The sequence below is a fragment of the Anomaloglossus baeobatrachus genome, chromosome 1 (assembly GCF_048569485.1).
Source record: "Anomaloglossus baeobatrachus isolate aAnoBae1 chromosome 1, aAnoBae1.hap1, whole genome shotgun sequence".
Lineage (NCBI taxonomy): Eukaryota > Metazoa > Chordata > Amphibia > Anura > Aromobatidae > Anomaloglossus > Anomaloglossus baeobatrachus.
This window is the reverse complement of record NC_134353.1, coordinates 283884970-283900216: the sequence shown is the minus strand read 5'-3', so window position 1 is coordinate 283900216 and position 15247 is coordinate 283884970. Positions and strand designations below refer to the sequence as shown.

Sequence of the window (15247 nt, the reverse complement as noted above, 5' to 3'; positions counted from 1 at the left end):
GTTTGCCTTGCAATGCTGTAGCTTTAACTTTGTAGGTTGCTGAAATAGCTCAGTTGGGAGAGCGTTAGACTGAAGATCTAAAGGTCCCTGGTCCGATCCCGGGTTTCAGCACGCTGTTTTTAAGTATGAGTGATTTGAGATAAAGTTCTTTCTCCATATGCATTTAGCAAGATTTTCATTCTTTGTGAAGTGCAGATATACCTGAAAAAAACAGTTTTAAGTATCTCTTTTCAGAACAGTCACTAATGCGAGAAAAAAATGAAAGTAGTTATACTGAAAAATTAAGTTGAAGTCGAAGTAGTATGGAGGAAATCGGAAAAAAAATCTGAGAAATATCAACATAAAGTGCTAAGGATCTTTAAGATATTGTGTATCTTGAGGTTTATTTTATGAGATTTTTCACCTCCCTCTTCTTACTGATAGTGCAGCAGAGAACAACATGATTGTGACAGACAGGATTGAGGATCCAGAGGGTTTTCATTGGCTTTGTCCTTGGACTAATCTGGTTTGTGGAAATGTCTGAATTGTGACAGAGGGACATAGTGAAAATGAAAAAAAAACAAAACATGATTGTAATGTAACAGAAACCTGTCAGAAGTGGGATTCGAACCCACGCCTCAAGTAGAGACTGCGACCTGAACGCAGCGCCTTGGACCGCTCGGCCACCCTGACAAGCACAACTGTGGAAAATTCACACTTTCTAAAAACAAACACATTTTTTGTTTGGCCCGAAAAAAAAAGGCAAATTTTGAACTGAAAATTTATTAACGCCTTTGAGTTTGCCTTGCAATGCTGTAGCTTTATCTTTGTAGGTTGCTGAAATAGCTCAGTTGGGAGAGCGTTAGACTGAAAATCTAAAGGTCCCTGGTCCGATCACGGGTTTCAGCATGCTGTTTTTAAGTATGAGTGATTTGAGATAAAGTTCTTTCTCCATATGCATTTAGCAAGATTTTCATTCTTTGTGAAGTGCAGATATACCTGAAAAAAACAGTTTTAAGTATCTCTTTTCAGAACAGTCACTAATGCGAGAAGAAAATGAAAGTAGTTATACTGAAAAATTAAATTGAAGTCGAAGTAGTATGGAGGAAATCAGAAAAAAAATCTGAGAAATATCAACATAAAGTGCTAAGGATCTTTAAGATTTTGTGTATCTTGAGGTTTATTTTATGAGATTTTTCACCTCCCTCTTCTTACTGATAGTGCAGCAGAGAACAACATGATTGTGACAAACAGGATTGAGGATCCAGAGGGTTCTCATTGGCTTTGTCCTTGGACTAATCTGGTTTGTCTAAATGTCTGAATTGTGACAGAGGGACATAGTGAAAATGAAAAAAAAACAAAACATGATTGTAATGTAACAGAAACCTGTCAGAAGTGGGATTCGAACCCACGCCTCAAGTAGAGACTGCGACCTGAACGCAGCGCCTTGGACCGCTCGGCCATCCTGACAAGCACAACTGTGGAAAATTCACACTTTCTAAAAACAAACACATTTTTTGTTTGGCCCCAAAAAAAGGCAAATTTTGAACTGAAAATTTATTAACGCCTTTGAGTTTGCCTTGCAATGCTGTAGCTTTAACTTTGTAGGTTGCTGAAATAGCTCAGTTGGGAGAGCGTTAGACTGAAGATCTAAAGGTCCCTGGTCTGATCCCGGGTTTCAGCACGCTGTTTTTAAGTATGAGTGATTTGAGATAAAGTTCTTTCTCCATATACATTTAGCAATATTTTAATTCTTTGTGAAGTGCAGATATACCTGAAAAAAACAGTTTTAAGTATCTCTTTTCAGAACAGTCACTAATGCGAGAAGAAAATGAAAGTAGTTATACTGAAAAATTAAGTTGAAGTCGAAGTAGTATGGAGGAAATCAGAAAAAAAATCTGAGAAATATCAACATAAAGTGCTAAGGATCTTTAAGATTTTGTGTATCTTGAGGTTTATTTTATGAGATTTTTCACCTCCCTCTTCTTACTGATAGTGCAGCAGAGAACAACATGATTGTGACAGACAGGATTGAGGATCCAGAGGGTTCTCATTGGCTTTGTCCTTGGACTAATCTGGTTTGTGGAAATGTCTGAATTGTGACAGAGGGACATAGTGAAAATGAAAAAAAAAAAAACATGATTGTAATGTAACAGAAACCTGTCAGAAGTGGGATTCGAACCCACGCCTCAAGTAGAGACTGCGACCTGAACGCAGCGCCTTGGACCGCTCGGCCATCCTGACAAGCACAACTGTGGAAAATTCACACTTTCTAAAAACAAACACATTTTTTGTTTGGCCCCAAAAAAATGCAAATTTTGAACTGAAAATGTATTAACGCCTTTGAGTTTGCCTTGCAATGCTGTAGCTTTATCTTTGTAGGTTGCTGAAATAGCTCAGTTGGGAGAGCGTTAGACTGAAGATCTAAAGGGCCCTGGTCCGATCCCGGGTTTCAGCACGCTGTTTTTAAGTATGAGTGATTTGAGATAAAGTTCTTTCTCCATATGCATTTAGCAAGATTTTCATTCTTTGTGAAGTGCAGATATACCTGAAAAAAACAGTTTTAAGTATCTCTTTTCAGAACAGTCACTAATGCGAGAAGAAAATGAAAGTAGTTATAGTGAAAAATTAAGTTGAAGTCGAAGTAGTATGGAGGAAATCGGAGAAAAAATCTGAGAAATAGCAACATAAGGTGCTAAGGATCTTTAAGATTTTGTGTATCTTGAGGTTTATTTTATGAGATTTTTCACCTCCCTCTTCTTACTGATAGTGCAGCAGAGAACAACATGATTGTGACAGACAGGATTGAGGATCCAGAGGGTTCTCATTGGCTTTGTCCTTGGACTAATCTGGTTTGTGGAAATGTCTGAATTGTGACAGAGGGACATTGTGAAAATGAAAAAAAAAAAAAACATGATTGTAATGTAACAGAAACCTGTCAGAAGTGGGATTCGAACCCACGCCTCAAGTAGAGACTGCGACCTGAACGCAGCGCCTTGGACCGCTCGGCCATCCTGACAAGCACAACTGTCGAAAATTCACACTTTCTAAAAACAAACACATTTTTTGTTTGGCCCCAAAAAAATGCAAATTTTGAACTGAAAATGTATTAACGCCTTTGAGTTTGCCTTGCAATGCTGTAGCTTTATCTTTGTAGGTTGCTGAAATAGCTCAGTTGGGAGAGCGTTAGACTGAAGATCTAAAGGGCCCTGGTCCGATCCCGGGTTTCAGCACGCTGTTTTTAAGTATGAGTGATTTGAGATAAAGTTCTTTCTCCATATGCATTTAGCAAGATTTTCATTCTTTGTGAAGTGCAGATATACCTGAAAAAAACAGTTTTAAGTATCTCTTTTCAGAACAGTCACTAATGCGAGAAGAAAATGAAAGTAGTTATAGTGAAAAATTAAGTTGAAGTCGAAGTAGTATGGAGGAAATCGGAGAAAAAATCTGAGAAATATCAACATAAGGTGCTAAGGATCTTTAAGATTTTGTGTATCTTGAGGTTTATTTTATGAGATTTTCCACCTCCCTCTTCTTACTGATAGTGCAGCAGAGAACAACATGATTGTGACAGACAGGATTGAGGATCCAGAGGGTTCTCATTGGCTTTGTCCTTGGACTAATCTGGTTTGTGGAAATGTCTGAATTGTGACAGAGGAACATAGTGAAAATGAAAAAAGAAAAAACATGATTGTAATGTAACAGAAACCTGTCAGAAGTGGGATTCGAACCCACGCCTCAAGTAGAGACTGCGACCTGGACGCAGCGCCTTGGACCGCTCGGCCATCCTGACAAGCACAACTGTGGAAAATTCACACTTTCTAAAAACAAACACATTTTTTGTTTGGCCCCAAAAAAATGCAAATTTTGAACTGAAAATGTATTAACGCCTTTGAGTTTGCCTTGCAATGCTGTAGCTTTAACTTTGTAGGTTGCTGAAATAGCTCAGTTGGGAGAGCGTTAGACTGAAGATCTAAAGGTCCTTGGTCCGATCCTGGGTTTCAGCACGCTGTTTTTAATTATGAGTGATATGAGATAAAGTTCTTTCTCCATATGCATTTAGCAAGATTTTCATTCTTTGTGAAGTGCAGATATACCTGAAAAAAACAGTTTTAAGTATCTCTTTTCAGAACAGTCACTATTGCGAGAAGAAAATGAAAGTAGTTATACTGAAAAATTAAGTTGAAGTCGAAGTAGTATGGAGGAAATCGGAGAAAAAATCTGAGAAATATCAACATAAAGTGCTAAGGATCTTTAAGATTTTGTGTATCTTGAGGTTTATTTTATGAGATTTTCCACTTCCCTCTTCTTACTGATAGTGCAGCAGAGAACAACATGATTGTGACAGACAGGATTGAGGATCCAGAGGGTTCTCATTGGCTTTGTCCTTGGACTAATCTGGTTTGTGGAAATGTCTGAATTGTGACAGAGGGACATAGTGAAAATGAAAAAAAAACAAAACATGATTGTAATGTAACAGAAACCTGTCAGAAGTGGGATTCGAACCCACGCCTCAAGTAGAGACTGCGACCTGAACGCAGCGCCTTGGACCGCTCGGCCATCCTGACAAGCACAACTGTGGAAAATTCATACTTTCTAAAAACAAACACATTTTTTGATTGGCCCCAAAAAAATGCAAATTTTGAACTGAAAATGTATTAACGCCTTTGAGTTTGCCTTGCAATGCTGTAGCTTTAACTTTGTAGGTTGCTGAAATAGCTCAGTTGGGAGAGCGTTAGACTAAAGATCCAAAGGTCCCTTGTCCGATCTCAGGTTTCAGCACGCTGTTTTTAAGTATGAGTGATTTGAGATAAAGTTCTTTCTCCATATGCATTTAGCAAGATTTTCATTCTTTGTGAAGTGCAGATATACCTGAAAAAAACAGTTTTAAGTATCTCTTTTCAGAACAGTCACTAATGCGAGAAGAAAATGAAAGTAGTTATACTGAAAAATTAAGTTGAAGTCGAAGTAGTATGGAGGAAATCAGAAAAAAAATCTGAGAAATATCAACATAAAGTGCTAAGGATCTTTAAGATTTTGTGTATCTTGAGGTTTATTTTATGAGATTTTTCACCTCCCTCTTCTTACTGATAGTGCAGCAGAGAACAACATGATTGTGACAGACAGGATTGAGGATCCAGAGGGTTCTCATTGGCTTTGTCCTTGGACTAATCTGGTTTGTGGAAATGTCTGAATTGTGACAGAGGGACATAGTGAAAATGAAAAAAAAAAAAAACATGATTGTAATGTAACAGAAACCTGTCAGAAGTGGGATTCGAACCCACGCCTCAAGTAGAGACTGCGACCTGAACGCAGCGCCTTGGACCGCTCGGCCATCCTGACAAGCACAACTGTCGAAAATTCACACTTTCTAAAAACAAACAAATTTTTTGTTTGGCCCCAAAAAAATGCAAATTTTGAACTGAAAATGTATTAACGCCTTTGAGTTTGCCTTGCAATGCTGTAGCTTTAAATTTGTAGGTTGCTGAAATAGCTCAGTTGGGAGAGCGTTAGACTGAAGATCTAAAGGTCCCTGGTCCGATCCCGGGTTTCAGCATGCTGTTTTTAAGTATGAGTGATTTGAGATAAAGTTCTTTCTCCATATGCATTTAGCAAGATTTTCATTCTTTGTAAAGTGCCGATATACCTGAAAAAAACAGTTTTAAGTATCTCTTTTCAGAACAGTCACTAATGCGAGAAGAAAATGAAAGTAGTTATACTGAAAAATTAAGTTGAAGTCGAAGTAGTATGGAGGAAATCGGAGAAAAAATCTGAGAAATATCAACATAAAGTGCTAAGGATCTTTAAGATTTTGTGTATCTTGAGGTTTATTTTATGAGATTTTCCACCTCCCTCTTCTTACTGATAGTGCAGCAGAGAACAACATGATTGTGACAGACAGGATTGAGGATCCAGAGGGTTCTCATTGGCTTTGTCCTTGGACTAATCTGGTTTGTGGAAATGTCTGAATTGTGACAGAGGGACATAGTGAAAATGAAAAAAAAACAAAACATGATTGTAATGTAACAGAAACCTGTCAGAAGTGGGATTCGAACCCACGCCTCAAGTAGAGACTGCAACCTGAACGCAGCGCCTTGGACCGCTCGGCCATCCTGACAAGCACAACAGTGGAAAATTCACACTTTCTAAAAACAAACACATTTTTTGTTTGGCCCCAAAAAAAGGCAAATTTTGAACTGAAAATGTATTAACGCCTTTGAGTTTGCCTTGCAATGCTGTAGCTTTAACTTTGTAGGTTGCTGAAATAGCTCAGTTGGGAGAGCGTTAGACTGAAGATCTACAGGTCCGTGGTCCGATCCCGGGTTTCAGCATGCTGTTTTTAAGTATGAGTGATTTGAGATAAAGTTCTTTCTCCATATGCATTTAGCAAGATTTTCATTCTTTGTGAAGTGCAGATATACCTGAAAAAAACAGTTTTAAGTATCTCTTTTCAGAACAGTCACTAATGCGAGAAAAAAATGAAAGTAGTTATACTGAAAAATTAAGTTGAAGTCGAAGTAGTATGGAGGAAATCAGAAAAAAAATCTGAGAAATATCAACATAAAGTGCTAAGGATCTTTAAGATTTTGTGTATCTTGAGGTTTATTTTATGAGATTTTTCACCTCCCTCTTCTTACTGATAGTGCAGCAGAGAACAACATGATTGTGACAGACAGGATTGAGGATCCAGAGGGTTCTCATTGGCTTTGTCCTTGGACTAATCTGGTTTGTGGAAATGTCTGAATTGTGACAGAGGGACATAGTGAAAATGAAAAAAAAAAAAAACATGATTGTAATGTAACAGAAACCCGTCAGAAGTGGGATTCGAACCCACGCCTCAAGTAGAGACTGCGACCTGAACGCAGCGCCTTGGACCGCTCGGCCATCCTGACAAGCACAACTGTCGAAAATTCACACTTTCTAAAAACAAACAAATTTTTTGTTTGGCCCCAAAAAAATGCAAATTTTGAACTGAAAATGTATTAACGCCTTTGAGTTTGCCTTGCAATGCTGTAGCTTTAAATTTGTAGGTTGCTGAAATAGCTCAGTTGGGAGAGCGTTAGACTGAAGATCTAAAGGTCCCTGGTCCGATCCCGGGTTTCAGCACGCTGTTTTTAAGTATGAGTGATTTGAGATAAAGTTCTTTCTCCATATGCATTTAGCAAGATTTTCATTCTTTGTAAAGTGCAGATATACCTGAAAAAAACAGTTTTAAGTATCTCTTTTCAGAACAGTCACTAATGCGAGAAGAAAATGAAAGTAGTTATACTGAAAAATTAAGTTGAAGTCGAAGTAGTATGGAGGAAATCGGAGAAAAAATCTGAGAAATATCAACATAAAGTGCTAAGGATCTTTAAGATTTTGTGTATCTTGAGGTTTATTTTATGAGATTTTTCACCTCCCTCTTCTTACTGATAGTGCAGCAGAGAACAACATGATTGTGACAAACAGGATTGAGGATCCAGAGGGTTCTCATTGGCTTTGTCCTTGGACTAATCTGGTTTGTCTAAATGTCTGAATTGTGACAGAGGGACATAGTGAAAATGAAAAAAAAACAAAACATGATTGTAATGTAACAGAAACCTGTCAGAAGTGGGATTCGAACCCACGCCTCAAGTAGAGACTGCGACCTGAACGCAGCGCCTTGGACCGCTCGGCCATCCTGACAAGCACAACTGTGGAAAATTCACACTTTCTAAAAACAAACACATTTTTTGTTTGGCCCCAAAAAAAGGCAAATTTTGAACTGAAAATTTATTAACGCCTTTGAGTTTGCCTTGCAATGCTGTAGCTTTAACTTTGTAGGTTGCTGAAATAGCTCAGTTGGGAGAGCGTTAGACTGAAGATCTAAAGGTCCCTGGTCTGATCCCGGGTTTCAGCACGCTGTTTTTAAGTATGAGTGATTTGAGATAAAGTTCTTTCTCCATATACATTTAGCAAGATTTTAATTCTTTGTGAAGTGCAGATATACCTGAAAAAAACAGTTTTAAGTATCTCTTTTCAGAACAGTCACTAATGCGAGAAGAAAATGAAAGTAGTTATACTGAAAAATTAAGTTGAAGTCGAAGTAGTATGGAGGAAATCAGAAAAAAAATCTGAGAAATATCAACATAAAGTGCTAAGGATCTTTAAGATTTTGTGTATCTTGAGGTTTATTTTATGAGATTTTTCACCTCCCTCTTCTTACTGATAGTGCAGCAGAGAACAACATGATTGTGACAGACAGGATTGAGGATCCAGAGGGTTCTCATTGGCTTTGTCCTTGGACTAATCTGGTTTGTGGAAATGTCTGAATTGTGACAGAGGGACATAGTGAAAATGAAAAAAAAAAAAACATGATTGTAATGTAACAGAAACCTGTCAGAAGTGGGATTCGAACCCACGCCTCAAGTAGAGACTGCGACCTGAACGCAGCGCCTTGGACCGCTCGGCCATCCTGACAAGCACAACTGTGGAAAATTCACACTTTCTAAAAACAAACACATTTTTTGTTTGGCCCCAAAAAAATGCAAATTTTGAACTGAAAATGTATTAACGCCTTTGAGTTTGCCTTGCAATGCTGTAGCTTTAAATTTGTAGGTTGCTGAAATAGCTCAGTTGGGAGAGCGTTAGACTGAAGATCTAAAGGTCCCTGGTCCGATCCCGGGTTTCAGCACGCTGTTTTTAAGTATGAGTGATTTGAGATAAAGTTCTTTCTCCATATGCATTTAGCAAGATTTTCATTCTTTGTAAAGTGCAGATATACCTGAAAAAAACAGTTTTAAGTATCTCTTTTCAGAACAGTCACTAATGCGAGAAGAAAATGAAAGTAGTTATACTGAAAAATTAAGTTGAAGTCGAAGTAGTATGGAGGAAATCGGAGAAAAAATCTGAGAAATATCAACATAAAGTGCTAAGGATCTTTAAGATTTTGTGTATCTTGAGGTTTATTTTATGAGATTTTCCACCTCCCTCTTCTTACTGATAGTGCAGCAGAGAACAACATGATTGTGACAGACAGGATTGAGGATCCAGAGGGTTCTCATTGGCTTTGTCCTTGGACTAATCTGGTTTGTGGAAATGTCTGAATTGTGACAGAGGGACATAGTGAAAATGAAAAAAAAACAAAACATGATTGTAATGTAACAGAAACCTGTCAGATGTGGGATTCGAACCCACGCCTCAAGTAGAGACTGCAACCTGAACGCAGCGCCTTGGACCGCTCGGCCATCCTGACAAGCACAACTGTGGAAAATTCACACTTTCTAAAAACAAACACATTTTTTGTTTGGCCCCAATAAAATGCAAATTTTGAACTGAAAATGTATTAACGCCTTTGAGTTTGCCTTGCAATGCTGTAGCTTTAACTTTGTAGGTTGCTGAAATAGCTCAGTTGGGAGAGCGTTAGACTGAAGATCTACAGGTCCGTGGTCCGATCCCGGGTTTCAGCATGCTGTTTTTAAGTATGAGTGATTTGAGATAAAGTTCTTTCTCCATATGCATTTAGCAAGATTTTCATTCTTTGTGAAGTGCAGATATACCTGAAAAAAACAGTTTTAAGTATCTCTTTTCAGAACAGTCACTAATGCGAGAAAAAAATGAAAGTAGTTATACTGAAAAATTAAGTTGAAGTCGAAGTAGTATGGAGGAAATCAGAAAAAAAATCTGAGAAATATCAACATAAAGTGCTAAGGATCTTTAAGATTTTGTGTATCTTGAGGTTTATTTTATGAGATTTTTCACCTCCCTCTTCTTACTGATAGTGCAGCAGAGAACAACATGATTGTGACAGACAGGATTGAGGATCCAGAGGGTTCTCATTGGCTTTGTCCTTGGACTAATCTGGTTTGTGGAAATGTCTGAATTGTGACAGAGGGACATAGTGAAAATGAAAAAAAAAAACCATGATTATAATGTAACAGAAACCTGTCAGAAGTAGGACTCGAACCCACGCCTCAAGTAGAGACTGCAACCTGAACGCAGCGCCTTGGACCACTCGGCCATCCTGACAAGCACAACTGTGGAAAATTCACACTTTCTAAAAACAAACACATTTTTTGTTTGGCCCCAAAAAAAGGCAAATTTTGAACTGAAAATGTATTAACGCCTTTGAGTTTGCCTTGCAATGCTGTAGCTTTAACTTTGTAGGTTGCTGAAATAGCTCAGTTGGGAGAGCGTTAGACTGAAGATCTAAAGGTCCCTGGTCCGATCCTGGGTTTCAGCACGCTGTTTTTAAGTATGAGTGATTTGAGATAAAGTTCTTTCTCCATATGCATTTAGCAAGATTTTCATTCTTTGTGAAGTGCAGATATACCTGAAAAAAACAGTTTTAAGTATCTCTTTTCAGAACAGTCACTAATGCGAGAAGAAAATGAAAGTAGTTATACTGAAAAATTAAGTTGAAGTCGAAGTAGTATGGAGGAAATCGGAGAAAAAATCTGAGAAATATCAACATAAAGTGCTAAGGATCTTTAAGATTTTGTGTATCTTGAGGTTTATTTTATGAGATTTTCCACCTCCCTCTTCTTACTGATAGTGCAGCAGAGAACAACATGATTGTGACAGACAGGATTGAGGATCCAGAGGGTTTTCATTGGCTTTGTCTTTGGACTAATCTGGTTTGTGGAAATGTCTGAATTGTGACAGAGGGACATAGTGAAAATGAAAAAAAAACAAAACATGATTGTAATGTAACAGAAACCTGTCAGAAGTGGGATTCGAACCCACGCCTCAAGTAGAGACTGCGACCTGAACGCAGCGCCTTGGACCGCTCGGCCATCCTGACAAGCACAAGTGTGGAAAATTCACACTTTCTAAAAACAAACACATTTTTTGTTTGGCCCCAAAAAAGGCAAATTTTGAACTGAAAATTTATTAACGCCTTTGAGTTTGCCTTGCAATGCTGTAGCTTTAACTTTGTAGGTTGCTGAAATAGCTCAGTTGGGAGAGCGTTAGACTGAAGATCTAAAGGTCCGTGGTCCGATCCCGGGTTTCAGCATGCTGTTTTTAAGTATGAGTGATTTGAGATAAAGTTCTTTCTCCATATGCATTTAGCAAGATTTTCATTCTTTGTGAAGTGCAGATATACCTGAAAAAAACAGTTTTAAGTATCTCTTTTCAGAACAGTCACTAATGCGAGAAGAAAATGAAAGTAGTTATACTGAAAAATTAAATTGAAGTCGAAGTAGTATGGAGGAAATCAGAAAAAAAATCTGAGAAATATCAACATAAAGTGCTAAGGATCTTTAAGATTTTGTGTATCTTGAGGTTTATTTTATGAGATTTTCCACCTCCCTCTTCTTACTGATAGTGCAGCAGAGAACAACATGATTGTGACAGACAGGATTGAGGATCCAGAGGGTTCTCATTGGCTTTGTCCTTGGACTAATCTGGTTTGTGGAAATTTCTGAATTGTGACAGAGGGACATAGTGAAAATGAAAAAAAAAAAAAACATGATTGTAATGTAACAGAAACCTGTCAGAAGTGGGATTCGAACCCACGCCTCAAGTAGAGACTGCGACCTGAACGCAGCGCCTTGGACCGCTCGGCCATCCTGACAAGCACAACTGTCGAAAATTCACACTTTCTAAAAACAAACAAATTTTTTGTTTGGCCCCAAAAAAATGCAAATTTTGAACTGAAAATGTATTAACGCCTTTGAGTTTGCCTTGCAATGCTGTAGCTTTAAATTTGTAGGTTGCTGAAATAGCTCAGTTGGGAGAGCATTAGACTGAAGATCTAAAGGTCCCTGGTCCGATCCCGGGTTTCAGCACGCTGTTTTTAAGTATGATTGATTTGAGATAAAGTTCTTTCTCCATATGCATTTAGCAAGATTTTCATTCTTTGTAAAGTGCAGATATACCTGAAAAAAACAGTTTTAAGTATCTCTTTTCAGAACAGTCACTAATGCGAGAAGAAAATGAAAGTAGTTATACTGAAAAATTAAGTTGAAGTCGAAGTAGTATGGAGGAAATCGGAGAAAAAATCTGAGAAATATCAACATAAAGTGCTAAGGATCTTTAAGATTTTGTGTATCTTGAGGTTTATTTTATGAGATTTTCCACCTCCCTCTTCTTACTGATAGTGCAGCAGAGAACAACATGATTGTGACAGACAGGATTGAGGATCCAGAGGGTTCTCATTGGCTTTGTCCTTGGACTAATCTGGTTTGTGGAAATGTCTGAATTGTGACAGAGGGACATAGTGAAAATGAAAAAAAAACAAAACATGATTGTAATGTAACAGAAATCTGTCAGAAGTGGGATTCGAACCCACGCCTCAAGTAGAGACTGCAACCTGAACGCAGCGCCTTGGACCGCTCGGCCATCCTGACAAGCACAACTGTGGAAAATTCACACTTTCTAAAAACAAACACATTTTTTGTTTGGCCCCAAAAAAAGGCAAATTTTGAACTGAAAATGTATTAACGCCTTTGAGTTTGCCTTGCAATGCTGTAGCTTTAACTTTGTAGGTTGCTGAAATAGCTCAGTTGGGAGAGCATTAGACTGAAGATCTACAGGTCCGTGGTCCGATCCTGGGTTTCAGCATGCTGTTTTTAAGTATGAGTGATTTGAGATAAAGTTCTTTCTCCATATGCATTTAGCAAGATTTTCATTCTTTGTGAAGTGCAGATATACCTGAAAAAAACAGTTTTAAGTATCTCTTTTCAGAACAGTCACTAATGCGAGAAAAAAATGAAAGTAGTTATACTGAAAAATTAAGTTGAAGTCGAAGTAGTATGGAGGAAATCAGAAAAAAAATCTGAGAAATATCAACATAAAGTGCTAAGGATCTTTAAGATTTTGTGTATCTTGAGGTTTATTTTATGAGATTTTTCACCTCCCTCTTCTTACTGATAGTGCAGCAGAGAACAACATGATTGTGACAGACAGGATTGAGGATCCAGAGGGTTCTCATTGGCTTTGTCCTTGGACTAATCTGGTTTGTGGAAATGTCTGAATTGTGACAGAGGGACATAGTGAAAATGAAAAAAAAAAAACCATGATTATAATGTAACAGAAACCTGTCAGAAGTGGGACTCGAACCCACGCCTCAAGTAGAGACTGCAACCTGAACGCAGCACCTTGGACCACTCGGCCATCCTGACAAGCACAACTGTGGAAAATTCACACTTTCTAAAAACAAACACATTTTTTGTTTGGCCCCAAAAAAATGCAAATTTTGAACTGAAAATGTATTAACGCCTTTGAGTTTGCCTTGCAATGCTGTAGCTTTAACTTTGTAGGTTGCTGAAATAGCTCAGTTGGGAGAGCGTTAGACTGAAGATCTAAAGGTCCCTGGTCCGATCCTGGGTTTCAGCACGCTGTTTTTAAGTATGAGTGATTTGAGATAAAGTTCTTTCTCCATATGCAGTTAGCAAGATTTTCATTCTTTGTGAAGTGCAGATATACCTGAAAAAAACAGTTTTAAGTATCTCTTTTCAGAACAGTCACTAATGCGAGAAGAAAATGAAAGTAGTTATACTGAAAAATTAAGTTGAAGTCGAAGTAGTATGGAGGAAATCGGAGAAAAAATCTGAGAAATATCAACATAAAGTGCTAAGGATCTTTAAGATTTTGTGTATCTTGAGGTTTATTTTATGAGATTTTCCACCTCCCTCTTCTTACTGATAGTGCAGCAGAGAACAACATGATTGTGACAGACAGGATTGAGGATCCAGAGGGTTTTCATTGGCTTTGTCCTTGGACTAATCTGGTTTGTGGAAATGTCTGAATTGTGACAGAGGGACATAGTGAAAATGAAAAAAAAACAAAACATGATTGTAATGTAACAGAAACCTGTCAGAAGTGGGATTCGAACCCACGCCTCAAGTAGAGACTGCGACCTGAACGCAGCGCCTTGGACCGCTCGGCCATCCTGCCAAGCACAAGTGTGGAAAATTCACACTTTCTAAAAACAAACACATTTTTTGTTTGGCCCCAAAAAAGGCAAATTTTGAACTGAAAATGTATTAACGCCTTTGAGTTTGCCTTGCAATGCTGTAGCTTTAACTTTGTAGGTTGCTGAAATAGCTCAGTTGGGAGAGCGTTAGACTGAAGATCTAAAGGTCCGTGGTCCGATCCCGGGTTTCAGCATGCTGTTTTTAAGTATGAGTGATTTGAGATAAAGTTCTTTCTCCATATGCATTTAGCAAGATTTTCATTCTTTGTGAAGTGCAGATATACCTGAAAAAAACAGTTTTAAGTATCTCTTTTCAGAACAGTCACTAATGCGAGAAGAAAATGAAAGTAGTTATACTGAAAAATTAAGTTGAAGTCGAAGTAGTATGAAGGAAATCAGAAAAAAAATCTGAGAAATATCAACATAAAGTGCTAAGGATCTTTAAGATTTTGTGTATCTTGAGGTTTATTTTATGAGATTTTTCACCTCCCTCTTCTTACTGATAGTGCAGCAGAGAACAACATGATTGTGACAGACAGGATTGAGGATCCAGAGGGTTCTCATTGGCTTTGTCCTTGGACTAATCTGGTTTGTGGAAATGTCTGAATTGTGACAGAGGGACATAGTGAAAATGAAAAAAAAAAACATGATTGTAATGTAACAGAAACCTGTCAGAAGTGGGATTCAAACCCACGCCTCAAGTAGAGACTGCGACCTGAACGCAGCGCCTTGGACCGCTCGGCCATCCTGACAAGCACAACTGTGGAAAATTCACACTTTCTAAAAACAAACACATTTTTTGTTTGGCCCCAAAAAAATGCAAATTTTGAACTGAAAATGTATTAACGCCTTTGAGTTTGCCTTGCAATGCTGTAGCTTTATCTTTGTAGGTTGCTGAAATAGCTCAGTTGGGAGAGCGTTAGACTGAAGATCTAAAGGTCCCTGGTCCTATCCCGGGTTTCAGCACGCTGTTTTTAAGTATGAGTGATTTGAGATAAAGTTCTTTCTCCATATGCATTTAGCAAGATTTTCATTCTTTGTGAAGTGCAGATATACCTGAAAAAAACAGTTGTAAGTATCTCTTTTCAGAACAGTCACTAATGCGAGAAGAAAATGAAAGTAGTTATACTGAAAAATTAAGTTGAAGTCGAAGTAGTATGGAGGAAATCGGAGAAAAAATCTGAGAAATATCAACATAAAGTGCTAAGGATCTTTAAGATTTTGTGTATCTTGAGGTTTATTTTATGAGATTTTCCACCTCCCTCTTCTTACTGATAGTGCAGCAGAGAACAACATGATTGTGACAGACAGGATTGAGGATCCAGAGGGTTCTCATTGGCTTTGTCCTTGGACTAATCTGGTTTGTGGAAATTTCTGAATTGTGAC

General features: G+C 38.0%; 16 non-coding genes across 16 annotated transcripts; 6 read left to right on the top strand and 10 right to left on the bottom strand.

Annotated features, from left to right (window-relative positions):
* Positions 1–38: 38 nt before the first annotated feature.
* Positions 39–111, top strand: TRNAF-GAA (transfer RNA phenylalanine (anticodon GAA)). Its single transcript has one exon. It is a non-coding gene; the product is annotated as a tRNA-Phe (tRNA).
* A 1255-nt stretch (positions 112–1366) lies between these two features.
* On the bottom strand, positions 1367–1449 carry TRNAL-CAG (transfer RNA leucine (anticodon CAG)). The gene has a single exon. It is a non-coding gene; the product is annotated as a tRNA-Leu (tRNA).
* A 691-nt stretch (positions 1450–2140) lies between these two features.
* Positions 2141–2223, bottom strand: TRNAL-CAG (transfer RNA leucine (anticodon CAG)). The gene has a single exon. It is a non-coding gene; the product is annotated as a tRNA-Leu (tRNA).
* Positions 2224–2364: 141 nt separating this feature from the next.
* TRNAF-GAA (transfer RNA phenylalanine (anticodon GAA)) lies at positions 2365–2437 on the top strand. The gene has a single exon. It is a non-coding gene; the product is annotated as a tRNA-Phe (tRNA).
* Positions 2438–2915: 478 nt separating this feature from the next.
* On the bottom strand, positions 2916–2998 carry TRNAL-CAG (transfer RNA leucine (anticodon CAG)). Its single transcript has one exon. It is a non-coding gene; the product is annotated as a tRNA-Leu (tRNA).
* Positions 2999–3139: 141 nt separating this feature from the next.
* On the top strand, positions 3140–3212 carry TRNAF-GAA (transfer RNA phenylalanine (anticodon GAA)). The gene has a single exon. It is a non-coding gene; the product is annotated as a tRNA-Phe (tRNA).
* A 1252-nt stretch (positions 3213–4464) lies between these two features.
* Positions 4465–4547, bottom strand: TRNAL-CAG (transfer RNA leucine (anticodon CAG)). The gene has a single exon. It is a non-coding gene; the product is annotated as a tRNA-Leu (tRNA).
* A 692-nt stretch (positions 4548–5239) lies between these two features.
* TRNAL-CAG (transfer RNA leucine (anticodon CAG)) lies at positions 5240–5322 on the bottom strand. Its single transcript has one exon. It is a non-coding gene; the product is annotated as a tRNA-Leu (tRNA).
* Positions 5323–5463: 141 nt separating this feature from the next.
* TRNAF-GAA (transfer RNA phenylalanine (anticodon GAA)) lies at positions 5464–5536 on the top strand. The gene has a single exon. It is a non-coding gene; the product is annotated as a tRNA-Phe (tRNA).
* Positions 5537–6789: 1253 nt separating this feature from the next.
* TRNAL-CAG (transfer RNA leucine (anticodon CAG)) lies at positions 6790–6872 on the bottom strand. The gene has a single exon. It is a non-coding gene; the product is annotated as a tRNA-Leu (tRNA).
* A 141-nt stretch (positions 6873–7013) lies between these two features.
* Positions 7014–7086, top strand: TRNAF-GAA (transfer RNA phenylalanine (anticodon GAA)). Its single transcript has one exon. It is a non-coding gene; the product is annotated as a tRNA-Phe (tRNA).
* A 478-nt stretch (positions 7087–7564) lies between these two features.
* Positions 7565–7647, bottom strand: TRNAL-CAG (transfer RNA leucine (anticodon CAG)). The gene has a single exon. It is a non-coding gene; the product is annotated as a tRNA-Leu (tRNA).
* A 691-nt stretch (positions 7648–8338) lies between these two features.
* On the bottom strand, positions 8339–8421 carry TRNAL-CAG (transfer RNA leucine (anticodon CAG)). Its single transcript has one exon. It is a non-coding gene; the product is annotated as a tRNA-Leu (tRNA).
* Positions 8422–8562: 141 nt separating this feature from the next.
* On the top strand, positions 8563–8635 carry TRNAF-GAA (transfer RNA phenylalanine (anticodon GAA)). Its single transcript has one exon. It is a non-coding gene; the product is annotated as a tRNA-Phe (tRNA).
* A 2026-nt stretch (positions 8636–10661) lies between these two features.
* TRNAL-CAG (transfer RNA leucine (anticodon CAG)) lies at positions 10662–10744 on the bottom strand. Its single transcript has one exon. It is a non-coding gene; the product is annotated as a tRNA-Leu (tRNA).
* Positions 10745–11435: 691 nt separating this feature from the next.
* On the bottom strand, positions 11436–11518 carry TRNAL-CAG (transfer RNA leucine (anticodon CAG)). The gene has a single exon. It is a non-coding gene; the product is annotated as a tRNA-Leu (tRNA).
* Positions 11519–15247: the final 3729 nt, after the last annotated feature.